Genomic DNA, 19,505 nt, shown 5'->3' on the forward strand with positions numbered 1-19,505 from the left:
CATCATTATGTCTTACAGATAATGCCTCGTACACACCTTCCAGCGTACAGCCGCCAGGAGGATGATGTCCTCATCCCGTACCTCCATGAGAACTACGAGGTGTTGTTCAGCCATGTGCCACAGCATGTCCAGCAGCGGGACGACCTGTGGCAGGATCTACGCAGGAGGGTGAATGATGTGGGTGGCCATAACCGCACCTACCAGCAGGTGCGCAGACACTGCACGGACTTGATACGACATGCAAAACAGCATGCCACTGCAATCACCAGGGAACAAGGTGAAACAGGTGGTGGGCTACCAACCCAGCCCCGACTCACACACACCGAGGAGCTACTGGCCAGTCTGGGGCCACCCTCATTACAGCATCCACACACACTAGCTGCCATCTTGGAGGTGGGTGTCTCCCAACCAATGAGCCTGGAGTTGCCTGGTAAGTCAGTACTGCACATATGGCTATTATATCCCATTTAGTTGCATGTGTCACTGTACATTATGTAAAGTAACAACATATGCAAGGTATGTTGACACACATGCTGCATACTACAGTATGCTACCCTGTGTATGCACACATGTGCATACTATATGCTATTATACAGGCGAATGCGTTAACATGCACAGTGCACCCTGTGGCTGTCAGACAGTCAGGGATAATTTTCATACTGCTGTTGTCACCCCTATACAGGTACCTCTGGTGTGCCGCACAGACATGAGTCCATTGCAAGTGAGACTGTCATCAGTATCAGGCATGTTAAAGCATAGATCTATTTGCCATGTGGCCAGTTAACAGTTGCACACTTGATGTTTGTTCCAGTCATGATATACAGGTCACATCACCCATCATTCACACAGGCCACCCATGTGCAATATATACAAATGAAATGATACACCGACTTGAAACCACAGTAGTTGTCATTGCTACATGTGTGGTCAGCTGTGCATACAACAGTGGAGGTGTTCTACAATGGAGGCATATGTAGTATGCAGTGGAACAACATGTGTGGTACACAAACAGTACCACACAGTGAGTTGTGATATGGGCAGCCCACAGGTGTCACCATTGTGTTATATGCCCCTGCATTGGGTGCACATATTGTGATGTGCCATCTGACATGTCCCAGACATGTAGTGTTCTGGCTGCAATATTGTCACACTATCCCATGACCCATACCCCACATACCAAACATACAACCCGTTGTCTGCATAGCCCTGTGGATGGTAACATATCTGACATCTATGGGTGTATGTCATATGGGACAACACAGACATGTGAGATGGCCATCACACACATTTGGTCAACACATGTGCACACATGGCCATGTGGGATGGCCAGAGACACGTAGCCACACAGTAGATGTGATGTGTACACACCCTGTTGCACATTGTCCACACATGGTCCAATTATAGCCTTAGTTGACTGATTATACAGTTGATGTGGTACACTGGACATCCTAAAAGCCTGTGTACAGCTAGTGGAGGTGTCACTGACGTTGACCATATAAGATCTGTTGAACATCATGACTGTGTCATAGCATGACAGTAGTCACCTGTACAGCTTCCACAGACATTGACACCACATCAGGCCACAGATACTGTACATTTCCCTTGCTGCTGTAGGACATCACTGTTAGCTGTGCACCTCGTGTGTGTGGTACATCAATGTCATGTGGGAAATGGTGAATTGACATGTCCACTATGTGTGGACATGGTTGCCAGGCAGCTAAGACCCTGTAGTTGTTGTGCAGGAGTGTCATCTGTAGGTCCTCCACTGACCTGTCACTTGACCCAGCATGGTTTGGTGTGTATACACCTCAGCATTGTGGGTCAGAATCCACAGTTATGTCATGGGTATGCATGCAGTTATGGCTATGCAATGTGTACATATTATGCATTGTACAGCAATATAGATGTCTCATGATGCCACGCAATGGCACAGTGTCTGTACTTCACACTGTATAGCAATGTAGATGGCTCACACTACCCTTCCATGCTCATTCACATTTGCTAAACATGATTCTATCTGTAGGGCATACAGACAACACCGCAATGTGATGCCCATTATGATGCTGTACATGTGTCAGGACACCATTGTGTCAGACATGTATGCATGTTAATGCACACATCAGCAGATTACATGTCAAGGTCACGTCAACCATGTGTACTGTTATCCTGTTCTGGTCCACATGGTGTATCATGGGGATGCATGCATACTACCATGATTGTGTGAACTGCATGGCTACTGATATGACACCTGCTTGCTGTAGTGTGCACCCCAGGGAGGTATGCTTACTAACACTATTAATGTCTGAGCTGCATGCCCTCTGCTGTATCACAGGCAGACTGCTTGCCATCTGTCAAATCACATGCATGGTGTGTCTGTGTGTGTCTGTGTGTGTCTGTATGTGTGTGTCTGTGTGTCTATTGTAATTTGGAGTCTTTCTTTGCATTCACAGGTGATGTCGGTGCGTTACCCTCCTGCGGTCCATCTGATGTTAGTGTCCCTACAGATACTAGCAGTGATGAACATATGCATGAGGTACAGGCAGGGTTGTCAGGGGCTGAATCTGTGCCAATGGTTGCCATCCCAGCTATGTCCCCCTCTTCCCCGCACACAGTTCTGCTATCAACACATACCACATTACCAGTGGCCATAGAGGAAGGACAGTCAGCATCTGTTAGCGTGGAACAGGAATGTGTGGTGGCTACAGGAGGTGTGTCTACACACCATGGTGTCAGTGTAATGACTGCAGATGTGCCACACAGGCATGTGGCTGGTGCGGCTCGTAGGAGGACCTCTGGCAGACATGCACCTGCAGGACAGAGCGCAGCAGCTGGTATCACCAGACGCATGTTCCAGACTGTAATGGCGGCACAGGCACATACTGAATGGCAGAACAGAGAAGGGCAGAGGCTGCAGAGGGCTGCTATCCGTACCCTAAATGACAACATCCAGGCATTGGCAAATGCTCAACAGAAGATTGCTGATGTTCTGGACAGGCGATTGGGTGACATGGTTGGAATCCTTGACCGTGGCATGGCAATCCGCGAGCGTGAGCTGTCTGTGCTGGACCATCTGGTAGGAGTGAGGCATAGGCCACGTGGACGTAGGCCAGCTACACCACCTAGTGCAGGTCAATGTGAGCATGCCACCTCACATGCCCGCTCCCATAGTGCTGGTAGCAGTAGCAGTGCAGTTGGTGCTGCGCTGCCCACATCAGGACACAGCAGGCCACGTGGACGTGGCCCTGGACGTTCCCAGTGGGGACACGGTTCCAGTGGACATGTGTCGTCGGACAGTAGCCAAGCTGTACCTCCGCCTGGTAGTACCCGTGCAACCCCTGGCAGGCACAGGTCACGTGGCCATGGCCAGACACAGTGAGCTGTACAACCTGGTCTGTACAATCTGGAGCTGTCAATAATACCCCATGTAGGCCTCACAAAAGGCAGAACTGTGTGCATACATGCACACAGCAGAGACATCTGTAGGGCACCACAACACCCACATGCATACTGAACAGACATGTCCAATCATATCACTGGCCCTTACCCACACACACAAGATGTCATCCACTGGTGCAGCCTATGCCCCTGGCAAACATTATCACCCTGTGCATATGATGAAGCCTGTGCCACATCCCTGTCATCCACACCATTGGTGCAGGGACATGCTCAAATGGTCTGATGCACAGGGTGAACAGAATAGTGAGAAGTGTATATTACATTAGTTGTGTAAGAATAGTGAGAGAAGTGTATATTACATTAGTTGTGTGTGAATAGTGAGAGATGTGTATATTACATTAGTTGTGTACTGTTGACATGCACCAGACATACCATGTAGTACAGGTTTAGCATGCATTGTTATATGTTCACAGTATGTGTCTCGGTAACAACAGTAACAGCATGTTGGTAATGATGCCCTGGTTCCCTCCTTATGGTCTACTTGCATGTGCCTACAGGTAGCACTGTTTGCAGTCTCCCATGTGTAACTGTGGAGTACTCACAGGCACATATGGCAATATCAGCATGCTATACGTAGCCTCAGCCTGATTGTTGGAAAGTCTAACATAACACAGGTGTCCACACATATACTGATCCAGAAGCATGTGGGCAGTTTAATAGGCTACAGTGGCTAGAGACATGACATCCATACCAGGTCACATCACAGGTATGTTGACATGGTGGAGGGGTTGTACACAGCAGTCTGGCCAATGATAATGTTAGAGGCCACTTGATAGCATGAGGCCTCACTGTGTAGCAGTAATACCCTGTCACATTACAGGAACATGCTCACACTCACGGGGTTAACAACACTGTAATGCACACCCCATAGTGTTGAGGTGAGGCCCTTGTCTATGTGGTCATCACCATCACAGTACTGTGAACCCACATGACGCGACACAGAGAAATAACATGTACAGGTAGCCAGTGCGGCTGAGACCGATGGCAGCAACAGGGTAGTGGACTACATCTCCATGAGGGGTTAGGGATCCTGTGTGTTCTGTATGGTAGCATACACCCTCACTCCATGCACCAGACAGCCATACATACCTACATACACACACACACACTGTGGAGACCACAAATGTCATACACATATGGATAGCTGATGTGTGTGATACACACACCACACCTGCCTACATCATGCTTTCCACACTGCAGTATGTACAGATCTCTACAACAGTGTACAGGGGTGTGTAACAATTAGGATGTATTTTTATTTTATTTTATTTATTTTACATTTGTTGACCGGGCTAGTCTAGCTGGATACATATCCTTTTTCAGTAGAGGCCCGGGGAGAAAAGCTCCAACATAATGAGAATACATGTTACATTTACATAGATAAAAAATAGGATTAACATAGGTTTTATATAAACATAATAGAAAAACAGCAGGTTATACATACTAGTTATATGGCATATACTAAGTGAAGATAGTCTAGAACAAGAATTACCAGGTTACTTTGTGAGGTCGAGAGATTTTAATAATCTGAGAAAGGGATGAGATTAAGGTGGTATGGGACTAGGATGTTATGAGATATATAAGTTAGTCTGGTTCCGAACAGGGGCATAGCCAGTGTGACTTGAGATATTCTTTGAGATTATTTTTGAACTGATTATGCAAGGTCATGAGTCTTAGGTAGTTTGGCAGGGAATTCCAAGGCTTTCCAATGGAGTTGGCGTAGAGGGCATCACCACCCGAGTTCTTAGATTTAATGGTTAGGATCTGAACGCTATTTGATGATCAAAGGCAGTTAAGGTTGGAGTAGGGGGTCAGAATACTGCACAGTGAGGGAGTTCTATCCGGTTGGTTGATTATTTTAAAGGCTTCAGTGAGTTGGTTAAGTTTGAGAAGATTGGGCAGTTCCAACCAGCCAAGTTTCTTTAGGTTAAGGCAATGGTGAGTGCGATAAGGGGAACCTGTTATGAATCTAGCAATGTGATTATAGGCAACAGAGAGCATGTTAAGTTCACGTTTATTGAGGAAAGAGAGAACTGGGGAGGCATACAGGAGGGTGGAGAGGAGATGGATGCGGGCAATAGTTAATTTGGCAGTAGGGGTTAAAAAGTTTTTTATTCTGTACATGGATCCAAGTTTCTTGTTTACAGATTTAACGGTTTGGCTAATGTGTATGTCAAATTTAAGCTTATGGTCAATAGTAACACCTAGTAGTTTGATACTGGTGAAAAGGACTATGATGGTCCCATTGATGGATTTAACATGAAAGGTCATATTGTTAGTATTTGGGAGTTCTTTTCCTAGGGGTGTGAAAACGTTGGGGAAAAATAGTAGTAGTTTGGTTTTTGTTGGATTGAGTATGAGTTTCAAGTCGGTGAACCATTTTTCTACTAAAGTAAAACAGAGTTGAGTAGTTGTTTGGAGTTTCGAGAGGGAGACATCTGAACAGATCAGGGTGGAGTCGTCTGCATATTGAATGCAGGTGGATTTAGGGATGATTGAGTGAAGGTCATTTATGAAGATGGAAAACAGAAGAGGACCAAGTATAGAGCCCTGAGGAACACCGATGGTGTTAGGGAGCAGGTCAGATAGTCTGTTTTGCCACTGGACAGCTTGTTGCCTACCAGTGAGGTAAGCCTTAAACCAGCTTAGTGCTGGGTTGTTCAGATGTAGGCTTTCCAGGGTGTTAAGTAGAAGCTGGTGATTGACCATATCGAACGCTTTCGATAGATCGAGAAAGAGGGCGGAGGATATTAGTTTGTTATTACGGTTGTTATTAATGGAGTCAACAAAGGAAAGGAGGGCAGTAGTTGTACTGTGGTGGGGGCGAATGCCATGCTGGGAGTTAGACAAGAGACGATTAAGGGTTAGGTAGTGAAGGAGTTGTTTGTGAACACATCTTTCCATAATTTTTGCTATTGGGGACAGTATTGCTATTGGTCTGTAGTTGGATGTTTCAGTGGAGGTACCTCCTTTGTGAAGAGGGATGATATAAGAAATCTTCCAAATAGAGGGAATGCTAGCTTCAGTTATAGTTCTATTGATCAGGATTGATATGGGATAGGCGATAATATCGGATGCAATTTGTAAGTATTCCGCTGGGAGGTGATCAGCCGCTAGGGTGGTTGGTTTGAGTTTTTTTAAGAGGGTACAAATATAGGAGGTAGAGACTGGCTTTAAGTTAAAGGAGGTAGGAGCAGCATCATGAGGTTGAGTGGCAGGTGAGGCAGTGGAAGTTAGTTAACTGGCTAGTGACTGGATAGTCTCGGTGAAGAAGGAGTTAAAGGTGTTGGCTATTTCTTCCAGATCTTTCCCAATAAGTTTCTCAGGGGTTGGGGTAGTAGTTTTACCTGGGTGGAGGAGGTTGTTAAATCCTGCCCAGAACTTCTTTGGGTTGTTCTGGTGTTTATTCTGGAGGTGGCAGAAGTATTGTTTTTTGTCCTGGGTAATGGCTGTTTTAGTAGTGTTTCTAAGCTGTTGAAATTTAATGCGATCTTGGGGGGTTTTAGTGGCTCTCCATTTATCCCAGGCCTGGTCACGGAGTTTAATTTTGGTTTTGGTTTCTCTAGTTAGCCAAGGTGCTATACGTACTTTGGATCTGATTTGTCTATTTGGGGCATGTGAGTCAAGTATCTTAAGGAATGTGTCATTGAAGTGGGAAACGCTCTCCTGGAGGGGTAGAGTTTTTAAAATGGACCAGTTGCAGGACTTTAGGTCTGCAAGGAATAGTTGTGGGTCAAATTTCTTTTTGTTTCGGATTAGTCTATATAAGGGGGGGGGTTGGAAGGTGGGCATTTATGTTTAATAATATAGGTAATTAGGTGGTCGCTGAGGTCGTTGGGAAGGGTCCCTGAGGTATAGTTGTTTGAATCTTTATTGGTAAGGATCCAATCAATGGTGCTTTCTTTTTGGAGAGTATTGCCAATTCTAGTTGGGATAGGATATTTTGGGAAAAAACATGTAGGTTAATAGGATGTGGGGTTATATGGGTAGAACAGTGGGACCAGTCTATATTAACGTCCCCAAGTACTATGGTTTCTTGTGGGTAACTAGTGGCTAACCAGCATAGGGTTTGCTCCAGGTTTTCTGTGTTCTTCCCTGGTGGGATATAGATTACAATGAGGTTGATGCATTTTTGAGTGTTTAGGCATATCTTTAGGGCAATAAGTTCTAAATTAGAGATTGTAGGAGGTTGTAATGGATTCCTAAAGATATTCAGGGTATTCCTAAACATTACAGCTATTCCTCCACCATTTTTCTTTACCCGATCAGCCCTGAAGATATTGTACCCAGGTGGGAGAATCTCTTCGTCCTTAGTGGTGGGTTTTAGCAATGTTTCAGTTAGACACATAATGTCAGGGGAATGAGTAGCTAACATAGCATGCAGGTTGTGAACCTTGTTGTTAATGCTTCTTAGGTTCAGATGTAGTAAAAGTAGGGAGTCTGTAGAATTTCGGGCTATCTTAGAGGGGTTAGAGTCTGGGACAGTAGTGGGACCTGGGTTAGGATGGATATCACCATCAATGGTGATACGATTTTTCAGGTGAACTAAGAATCTTTGTAGTTTAAATAGTAATTTGAGGTTAGCTTTATTATTTGGAATCTTAGGGTGATGAAGGGTGAGATGCACTATTTTGGGGGATATTGTTTTGTCAGGGTAGAGTGAAGGTGGGATAGTAATGGCAGAAAGATTAGATTGGGAGTTAGTGTAGCCGTTAGGGAAGGGGATTCCTATCAGAGTTTGGTTTTCATACCTTGTTAAAAAATAAGCAGTAAGAAGGAGTATTGTTGTGAGAGGGGTGATAGAATAAGTGATTTTGGCCATGGTGTAAGAAGGGAAGGGGTAGTGGGGGGGGGGACTATAGATTTTACTTTAGTAATGGGGAGGGCCTAGAAGTGGGAGGAGTAGTAGAGAAATTGAGGGGCCGTCGTTTGAGGGGAAAGTGGGAGGGGCTGGCTACTCCTATAAATGTAGAGGTATTGGGGGCGGGTGGGATATGGGGGCAGGGAGGAGAGTGGAGCGAAGCCCGAGCGAAGCGAGGGCGAAGCGGAGCGGGGCATACACCGCCAGGAGTTCTCAGGGTCTTAGAGGCAGCAGTAGGTGAGTGCAATAATCAGCGTAGTGAAGTTTCTACTTGTGCTTACAGGAAAGAAGCAATTTTCAGGTGATATAGTTTGCACTTTAAGTAATGTAATGGTACTGCCAGGTTCCTGACACCAGAATGCTAACCCTAGCTAGTTCAGAGATAGCAAGGCTATGAATTTTACCCTTTAATCATTTAAAGAGATTAGGTTGTAGTTTTAAGGAGGTGAGTACTGGTCTGTGCGTTCGCACTAGTTTGTAGTCCAGGTAGGAGCGTTTTGGGTCTTGGGAGCCACGCGTTGGTTAGTTAGAGTGGGGGGCTTCCTGTGATACAAGGGAGAGAGATAGCACATTAGAATCACCGTGGTTATAGTACTAAAACACAGAAGATACTATATAAACTAACTCAGCCTTAAGGCAAGAACTCAACACATAGGGAAAATGTGTATAAAACAGTAGAAAATACAATGCGCATTACAGTCACTAGTAAATCAATAGCATTTGGTGATTCAGTATAAAACAACAAATAGCATTGCAAAGTTTAGTCATCAATGAAACAGTAGAGTAATTAATGTTTAAACTTGTGGTGCTTAGACAGAGGAGTGATGCACCAAGCAAACACACATGGCAGTACTGTGAATGATACACCTGCTATATGATGATACATCTGACAGACATGCAGCAGTATTGGCCACATTATGTGTACCAATGCTACATTTGGCAATTGTGCTGCTATATGCACACGGGAGGATGTAAGTGTTACAGGTGTCAAGTGACGTACTTTTGGTGACACCTGACCACTGTGTAAGTTTTATGTCTCCACCGCCCAGTAACGGAAACATAGCGTACTGTTTGCACATGTAATGGTAGGATGGCGTGTGACACACCTGTGAGCCATTCCCGGCAAACATCCATCTACACAGGTGGATCACCACTTTATGTACACACATCCATCCATACCTGCTGTACATCCTACTGTACTGTCACTATGTCACCATATACAGGTGTCAATGATGGGGCTGCATTGCAACTGCATGTTGTAGTTAGGCACAGATTAGTTACTTACATCAGCTACTGCACATGCATGGTAGCTGCATGCACACTACCGATTGTACATGTGTGTTGGTCCTACATGCCTGTCATGTAGCCATGTTTGTATGCATTGCAATTGGTGGACATGTGTGTTGACATACATAACACATGGACTGTTGTATGACATGATGGGTGTCATGGGTAACTAGTACACAGGGAATGTGTCCTCAGTCAACATTGCTGCCTCATGTACTGTTAGCATTCAACAGCCATGGACCCACCTTCCATTTGCGTGCGTATGATTGCTGTAGCCACTTGTCTGCACAGAGGACAGCAAAAGCTATGCTATGTACATATGTGTCGTGTGTGTGGTCCATGCACATATCCACTGCAATTACATGTATGGCATAGCCTAACATGTGTGTTCATTGGTGTACAGCGACAGTCATTTGTCACAGCTGTGTAAGACCCAGGGCCCCTGGTATGTGTAGAGCTGACCTGGTTATGCACAGTGGTATCATTGCAATGCATAACACATGATGGAACCCTGTCGGTACATGTGTAGTCTGCACAGTTGCTGTAGACCTATTTACAGTGCACTGGTCATGAGTCACATGGTGTTGTGTTAATGTATGGCTGTGTATTGCTGGTCCAATGACATGGTGATGTCGGAGGGCTACATTGTAGATTGTGGTGTGTACCTCTGTGATATGCACCTGAGACATCTGTGATAGCTCCTGAGTGTGTACTGGTCAATACATGTGAGTGGCCTTCATGTAGGTGGGGACAGTAATACTATACTGTGCCCTTCCGTGTTTAGAATCCCTGTGCATGCAAGACGGCCCTTTGCAACTGCTGTGCGAGCATGCCCAGTACGCCGTTGTGGATGGACACACAGTACATTCCAAACTGCGCCTTTCCATGTTTAGAATCCGTGTGCATGCAAGACGCCCATTGCAACTGCTAAGTGTGTGAGCATGCCCAGTATGCCGTTGTGTAGATGGAAACACAGTACATTCCAAACTGCGCCCTTCCATGTTTAGAATCCATGTGCATGCATGCAAGACAGCCCTTTGCAACTGCTAAGTGTGTGAACATGCCCATTACGCCGTTGTGTAGATGGACACACAGTACATTTCAAACTGCGCCCTTCTGTGTTTAGAATCCGTGTGCATGCATGCAAGATGGCCCTTTGCAACTGCTGTGTGTGAGCATGCCCAGTATGCCATTGTGTAGATGGACACACAGTACATTCCAAACTGTGCCCTTCCGTGTTTAGAATCTGTGTGCATGCATGCAAGACAGTCCTTTGCAACTGCTAAGTGTGTGAGCATGCCCAGTATGCCGTTGTGTAGATGGACACACAGTACTTTCCAAACAGACGTGTGATACTAAACATGTGGGCATGGCCATTGACATCCTGTATAGCGATGGTGGTCAGCCAGGCAACAGGTGTCCATTTTCAATGTCATGATGGATGCCTACATTGAACACACTGGTTGCTGTCTTGAAGGGTGTACTGTCTGTGGCACGTCCCGTATCTATGTAGTGTTGTTGTAGTGCTCCATAGATATTTGGTTGCCCCGATCACACCACTGCCGTGTGTTTGTCTACGTCTACCTTGGGACAGTAATATGCTTTCAGACTGCTCACTCTCTATACATTACCTATCGGCATCCTTGTCTTTGCAGATGATGTCACCCACCTAGAGGTATGCCTCTGGGAGTGCTGTGTTCAGTCATCTCGGTAGCGCATTCTGTAAATGCGTCATGCTGTAGTGTGTTAGGGTAGTTAGGTGTATGTTCGACTCCCAGCCCTGCCAAGTGTGTGTGTGTGTTTCCAACTGCATAACAGCAGTACATTGCTTTGACAGTATTCACTCTCCATAACATCCGTGTGGCATCTTTGCCTTTGATGATGCTGTCTTCAGGCTAGACGTGTGCCTGTGCGAATCATGTGATCCACTGATCATGGTAGCGCGTTTTGTAACTGCGTAATCCTGTCATGCGGTACAGTGGTTATGTTTATGTTCTGCTCCCAACTCTGCCACGTGTGTGTGTGTGTGTGTGTGTGTGTGTGTGTGTGTGTGTGTGTGTGTGTGTGTATGTATCTATCTACATATATATATGTGTGTGTATTTATATATATATATATATATATATATATATATATATATATAGATATATATAGATATATATACATACACATGTATATATATATATATATCTATAGAGAGAGAGAGAGCTATATGTATATAGCTATACATATATATATATATATATATATATATATATATATATATATATATATAGTATATAGATATGTATGTTGGGATTATCACTCTTGACTGTGCTGCATTGTCTGTACGTGAACACCTTGGATGTATGTACATCTGCTATGGCTCTGTGATAGTGCACATGCTGTGTGCTGTAGTGATCGTGGGTTATACATGTGTAGTGACCGGTTATTGTGTTGCTGGGTATTACACAGGCATTGGAAACAATGTTAGTGCAGCACCTTTGAGTGGTCATATGCAGATCTCTGAAACAGTCAGCAGTGGTTATTACATTGGATTGTGAGTATGGCTCATATCCATCTGTCATAACTGTCAAGTCTATGCACCCCAGGTTAACATTACAGACATACTTTTATCCACAGGTTGTGGTACAGATCCCAGGACTGTATGTGTAGACATTGACAGGTGCAGGACTGGGTTGTGTTGGATGCATGGAGGGGTGTTCATGGCCAGTAATTGGGATCTCTACAGCCTGGCAGGTATGGTCTGTGACTGTCCCACAACCTCTTGTATAAGGCTGACACATGCTGTACCTGTGTATATGCAGGCACACACACTTACCACAAACAGCTACGGCTATCACATACACACACCCATTGCACCACCATTGGGCCATGCAATAACCATTGTCCCTCACACACACACACACACACACACACACACACACACACACACACACACACACACACACACACACACACACCTACATGTACATTGGAGGGCTCTATGACAGCTCTGGACATGTTAACACCACACCCTGTGCATATGATGTCACCTGTGCCACCACCTGTGATGTGTAACATTGATGCAGGATCTGACTAACCTGGTGCTGCTGCACACAGTGGCTTTATTCCACTGTATTGATGTTAGCATGCTGTTAACACACAGTGTGTTACTTCCAGGTGTACTTCAGCAGGCATGATGCATTGCAGCTATGAACATCACTGTAGCATAGTTTACAGCACTATTACCTCTGATTATGTAGTCTCCATCCATGTGCCATTTCACTGATGTGTGTAGTATTGGCAGCATGTGTGTCTGTGTGTGCAGTATGTGTGTGATGTATGTAGTACACATGTATACCTGCTTACAAATGCATACACGACATTACACGGGCTTCACCATTCGTACACTAGCTTACTCATTCTTCCACACGTGCACACGGGCTAACACACGCGCACACATACTTACTCAGGCTTACTGGCGTGCACGGGCGCAGACACACTGTGGGCAGGTTTGCATGTCACATCAGTGGTATCCATGGCATACGCCGTCAGTCTCCTGATGTTCCCTGGGATAGCTCATGACACGCCTCTTCCACTGAGTACTGACAGCACACATGTGACACTGCTCCAGTGAGGTTACAGTGTTTTGTATATACACACTCCTGTTGTCACCTCTCTTCTACTCTAATAGTCCCCTTAACCTACACTACACTGTAGAGTCTTGGCCCATATGGCATGACATGTTGTGAATCACTATCCTCAGCCTCACTTGCCTCACAATGCCTACAAATGCTTCGTTACATCTCTGACAGAGCACTTCCACACATAGGTACCAGTACACAGTAGCCATGTTGTCTCTGGCTTGCCATTCATCTGCATGGTGTACTAATATCTAACTAAACCTACATTTTGTATGTATATTATCCATATGTCTTGTGTTGAAGCTCAGCGTGTTCTCGTGGTGCTGCGCTACACTTCCACACCAGGGATCGGGGGAGGACAACTACTGGTTCATTGATATCCAATGGACAAAGCCGCCACTGGCCTTGGACTTGGACATTGGCATGCTTCTTTGACTGTATTCATACTGTATTTGCAGCTGTCATTGCTCTGTTTAGCAATGTGCAAAACGTTAGTCGCATAACATCCGGGTACATTTCTGCACATAACTCTGCTCTTGCACGGACAGCTTACTGTTTCATGTATCGCGTAGTTACGTAGGGTTACCACCTGTCCCACTTTGTGAGGGACAGTCCCTCTTTGGGCAGTTGTGTCCTGCAAAATATTGTGAGAAAATGAGAAATGTCCTGGGATTTTAGGACAAAAGTATTTTCTCTATTGTATGTAATAGTTGCATAAAACAGTTATTCTGTATCTGAAACAACTACATGTTATACGAAACAGAATAAGGAACAAAAATGCTACAAGAATAAACTTTTATTCAGGCAAACAACTGAAGTTCTGTCCTTTGTACTGACTGTGGGTATGTTTTGCCCTGCAAAATCTGATGTTTGTAGCACAAATGTCCCACTTTGGCCATTTGGAAAGGTGGCAACCATATAATTACATCATTTGCATAGCTTACACATACAAATGGGGTATGTTACAAATCCCAACATTGTCCATGCAATGTTCGTGTTACGGGCGGTCTTGCACGCCCCTGCGGGTGTTTGCTGCATAGCCTGACAACCATATTTCCTTGCTGTACTGTCACTCAATCCATAAACGCCGAAGGCGTCGTGTATCATGGCCTGGTTTTTGCTGTGTGCTATGTCTATTTGTGGTGTATGCATGGCTGTGGGTATGTCCCACTGTCATCATTGGTAAAGGTGACACCCTATAGGTATTTCCTGTAGACTGCTGTGTCATTTGACATGTCAGCACATACCTGCAGATGAACTTCCTACTGCAGTGCTTTTCATACCTTCTGCGTTATCTTGCGGTCGATAATGCTGTTTCCTCAGACATGTATCTATTTCTGATCATACCTATCAACCTCCTAGTGCAAAACATCTGTCCAAAGCCTAACATGATGGGGGGACAGATATGGGCAGATTCTACATATTGCTCTTACAAACGTAGATAGTTGGCAGTATTATAGGTTTTGCATTAGTATGCCCTTTCTGAGGGATTTGGGGTCTTAAACACATATGTTTATCATTATTTAATGATGTCAGTTTTCAGGTATTTGGCAGACAGGTACACATACCTCTCAACCCCTGACAGCAGGAAATCTGGACAAAGCTATAACTAAAAATGGGGCAAAAGCCCAAAAGTAGGGCCAATTTGTAAATATTGCTCTTACAAACTTAAAAAGTTGATAGAATAACAGGTTTTGCATTAGCGTGAATTTTCTGAAGGGTATGAAGTCTGAAACTCAAATGTCTCTCATTATTTTCTAACTTCACTCTTTAATGATTTGCACTATTTGCCAGAAAACCACAATTTTATGAATAATGTACCAAATATATGAGGCAAAAATCTGGACATTCTGCAAAAATCTGTACAGTTGAGAGGTATGCAGATACAGATTGTGAGAGGAACACACCACACATATGAGGCATACATCTGCACATTCGTACAGTTACGCCAATACACACAATACATGGCGCCATCACAGGCCAGTTACCATTACATTCCTATTACTGAACACACCCACCCACTGGGTTATATTCCTCACACAGGCCAACAGGTGCTTATCCACACTAATTATTCCATCATGTACCTTATGTGTAGGCCGGTATTTGCGCTTTTCATCAGTGGCAGAGCTCACGTACGAGTATGGTGGACTGGACACTGTATCGGTGACACTGCATGACACCCTGAGGGACACATGTCATTTGAGTCTATTAATCTTCCACATTGACTTTCACAGGCCATACGTTGTAATTCACATTTGTGGACAAACATGCTTATGAGTTGTACATGTTTTGTCATTTGTCCTGACGTCTTTCTTCTCACCTGTCCACCTAGTATCACTAAGTTCTGTACATTTCATTAGGACGGGTTACCTTCATACCTCTCACCTGTGCACATTATGGGTATACGCCCTGGGGTTTGACCTATGATTCTGTTACATTTGTCATGATAATGTGCCTTTCTGATAGATTGCTGGCAAGCCATGACAGACTGTGCGGTTAGGTAATCATGACTGACATTTCTATTTCATGATTACTAACTCTCATAACATTCGTATTCCCTACTACGCAATTATCCTATCAACGGTCTGACTTTGTCTGAGGTATATTTAATATAGTCCCTATTTGTCTGTCGTGTACTATGCCTTAGTCCAGCTGTCTTATTTTGACATTCTGGCAGGTATGGTTACCATCTTGGTCGTATGCATGTCCATCCATGATAATAGCCTACACGACACTGATATAGGTCCCTACATCTTCCCCCAATGGTTTACACAATATCCAGTGGGTGGGTTGCACCTTTTTGGTGAATATAGGCGTGTGCTTTACCCACATAGGTATATTGATCACTCCCATGGGGCGTACCTAATAGATCTGTGCCAACCAGCACCTTGGCCCAATTCTGCATACCCATGATTCCCATACCTGACACACCTCCACAGTACCCATTAGACATGTTTAATGTGAGCGATAATAAAATGTGAGGACACTTCCAAGCACTCCCCACTCTGCGGATATCAGCTCGTACGTCATACATTCAATCGACCCATGTGTTATTACCCTTGCACCTGCTACTGTTGCATGTACAGCTATATCGTAGTTGCAGGTGTGACTTCTTTTGCATCAAGGACGGTTCGCACTTCATACGGACCAATTTTTGAGGTCCTGCAAAGGACACCTATATTCATGTTTAACGTGTAGAACTTGCAGGCCCTGTGACACTGGTACTTTCTGGGAAATGGTTTGGAAACCATCGGAGTATTCTCCTTTCATGCATGTCTGTCTGTCTATCCATATTAGGTCACTATTTATGTACATGTGTTACATGTACAGGGACATATGTTTGTTGTGTATATATCTATTCATGTATCGTGTGTGTATAGATATATATATCTGTACATATATACATATGTCTGTACATTCCTCATCTCGTAATTTGCTTTGGATTATGTCTGTGGATATATGAGTATATATATCTCCATATCATACCTTTCAACTGTACAGATTTCCGCTGCATGTACAGCTGTTTGCCTCTTATCTTTGCTCCATTTTTCATAACCTTGTGTTGGTAAATAATGACAAACATTTCAGGTTATGACTTCATACCCTTCAGAGAATCCATGCTAGTGACACACCTGTTATTCTATCCACTTTCTATGTTTGTTAGGCAATATCTGGGGATAGTCCCTATTTGTGGTCCATTTTTCATAACCTTGTGTCTATCTGGCAAGTTAGTGGCATATCATTAAAGACTGATGTTGGTAAATAATGACAAACATTTCAGGTTACGACTTCATACCCTTCAGAGAATCCATGCTAGTGACACACCTGTTATTCTATCCACTTTCTATGTTTGTTAGGGGAATATCTGGGGATTGTCCATATTTGTACCAGTTGTTGTCATGGCTTTGTCCGGTTTCGTACTTTACGGGTTTAACAGGTATGAGCCATGTACATGGAACGTGGGGAAAACACCATTCATTTTCTATTCTGTGAGCGGATTACACATGCACAGGCGCACTTGCATATCCTTATTGTGGGTTACATATGTTTCATAGATAATTGTGCTTCCTTGAACTTTCATAATTCTGACCGTAACAGTTACATATCTGTATTCCAGTTTATGGACTACTGCGAAACACACGTTCACCTTTACATATTTAAATGTGTCTACTGCATGAACGCTTTCATTACACTTTCAAGTTATATGTGCAGTGGTCGTAGGTCAACCGGGACTGCATTCACGTTGGTCGGATACCGGAACCACTATTCTATTGGTGTTCTCCCTCATTGATACGCATACACATAGTACTTAGCTACATCAACATACGCCTCACCGCTTCACCTACGACACAGGCATCCATTCTCCTGCTGGGAAAAAGGCGGTACTACATATTGCACATTCCCTATTGCCTACTGCTGTGGACTCCGGCTGCATTGTTAATCACTCCGAGGGTATGCAGAACACCAAAGCATATAGTCCAGCCACATACAGGTCTTTGATTGTCAGGGTGTTCATGTAGTGATCTGGGTTTAGGCTTGTCCACCTGGTGAATGGAACTTCCCTGGCCAAGGTCAAATGTCAGATGAAGCATATGGACAGGGCTTATCTCCCTATTTTGAAGTTTTACCTGTGTTTATAGACACAGGTGTTTGGGCACCTGTCAGCAGCTAATTCTGTTGGCATTACATATTATGGGTGGGTTTGTTACAGTCCATACTCCCCGGTGAGGGGTGTTCCCATTCACATTTGACTATTACCTGTATACAGTCATACAGGGATTGTTATTTTTGGACATGAAGTGACTACAGGTATGCGGTTGTACATTACACAAGTGTGAAGGGCTGTTCCTGTAAATATGTACGGACCATACCTCTTAGAGCACCGAACCTGCACAAAACCTACACGATGGGGGGGCAATTAGGGACACATTTTAATGATTGCTCTTACAAGCTTACAATGTTGATAGAATGCTAGGTCTTGCATTAGCATGACTTTTCTGCGGGTTGTGGAGTCTTATACTCAGGATATTTCTCATTATTTAGTGACGTCAATTCTCAGCTATTTATCACACTGGTGCAGATTGTCAGAGGCACACACCAACACTATGGGGCGAACCTGTAGTCATTCTTGGGGTTGCCACCTTTTCGACTGCCCAAAGTGGGACATGTTCTGTAGAGATGTCAGATTTTCCAGGACAAAACATACCTACAGCCATGCATAGTACATATAATAGCTTATTCTAGAAACATTTGAATTGCTTATGCTACTTCACATAACATATTGAGGATTCATATATAAAATAACCGTTTTATGCTACTATTAAAGTAAATTAGGGAATAAACTCTCAGGACATTTGCTATGTCTTAATTTTTTTCACAGGACACAACTGCCTACAGAGGGATTGTTACTCGCAAAGTGGGACAGGTGGTGACCCTAATCATTCTGTGAATATCCGGACAGTTGAGTGGTATGGCATGGACCTCTGTAATATGCTGTTGTGTTCTGGCATGGCAGTAGCTCAGCATTAAAGACTGCAGTCGGAACGTGCTGACAGACAGTTGGGTTTCAGACTTCATACTCCAGACATTAATGCCAATGTGCAAACTGTTATTCTATCAAATTCTATGTTTCTAAGAGATATGTTTAAAGATTGTCCCTGATTTTGGACCTTTGTCTCACTTATAGTCATGGCTCTGTCCAGATATCTTGCTCACACAGGTTGACAGGTATGGTCAGTCATGACTGCACACAGTCAGTGTCCCTCACACTTGATCAGGTTTGACCTGTTTAAGTAGTGTCTTCCTCGCCCTCATGCCATTTTCCACTTTGCAAATGTGTGCATTATATTCTCCCTCCAATTCGTGTCTGGACACGTGCGTCACGGGAAGGTATTTTATCCTGGGTGGTAGGTTATACATGCCCACTTATGGCTGGACAGTGTCATGGACCTCCACTGCACGTTCTGACTTGTGTCCAGATATCTACTGAATTGGACATCATGTCGTCATAACCATTCTACTATTTACACAGGTTGGTCATCCCATGAAGGATATCCCAAAAATTGGTCAAAACCAAAACAAGTTAGATAACGAAGATTTTTGTGGCTGCACGAAAATGTGCAGGGTGTTTACCTGCAGGGGATACATGGTTTGCAATCCTGACACTGCCTAGGGTGACAATACCTACTACATATGCGTAGGGGTCACTGTGTGTAGTTGTTTCTGCAACAAACCAGTGGACCAAGTACGGCTGGATTTGGTGGACGTTCTGGTAT

The sequence above is a fragment of the Protopterus annectens genome, chromosome 5.part0, assembly GCF_019279795.1.
Source record: "Protopterus annectens isolate FY-2018-M chromosome 5.part0, PAN1.0, whole genome shotgun sequence".
Taxonomy (NCBI): Eukaryota; Metazoa; Chordata; order Ceratodontiformes; family Protopteridae; genus Protopterus; species Protopterus annectens.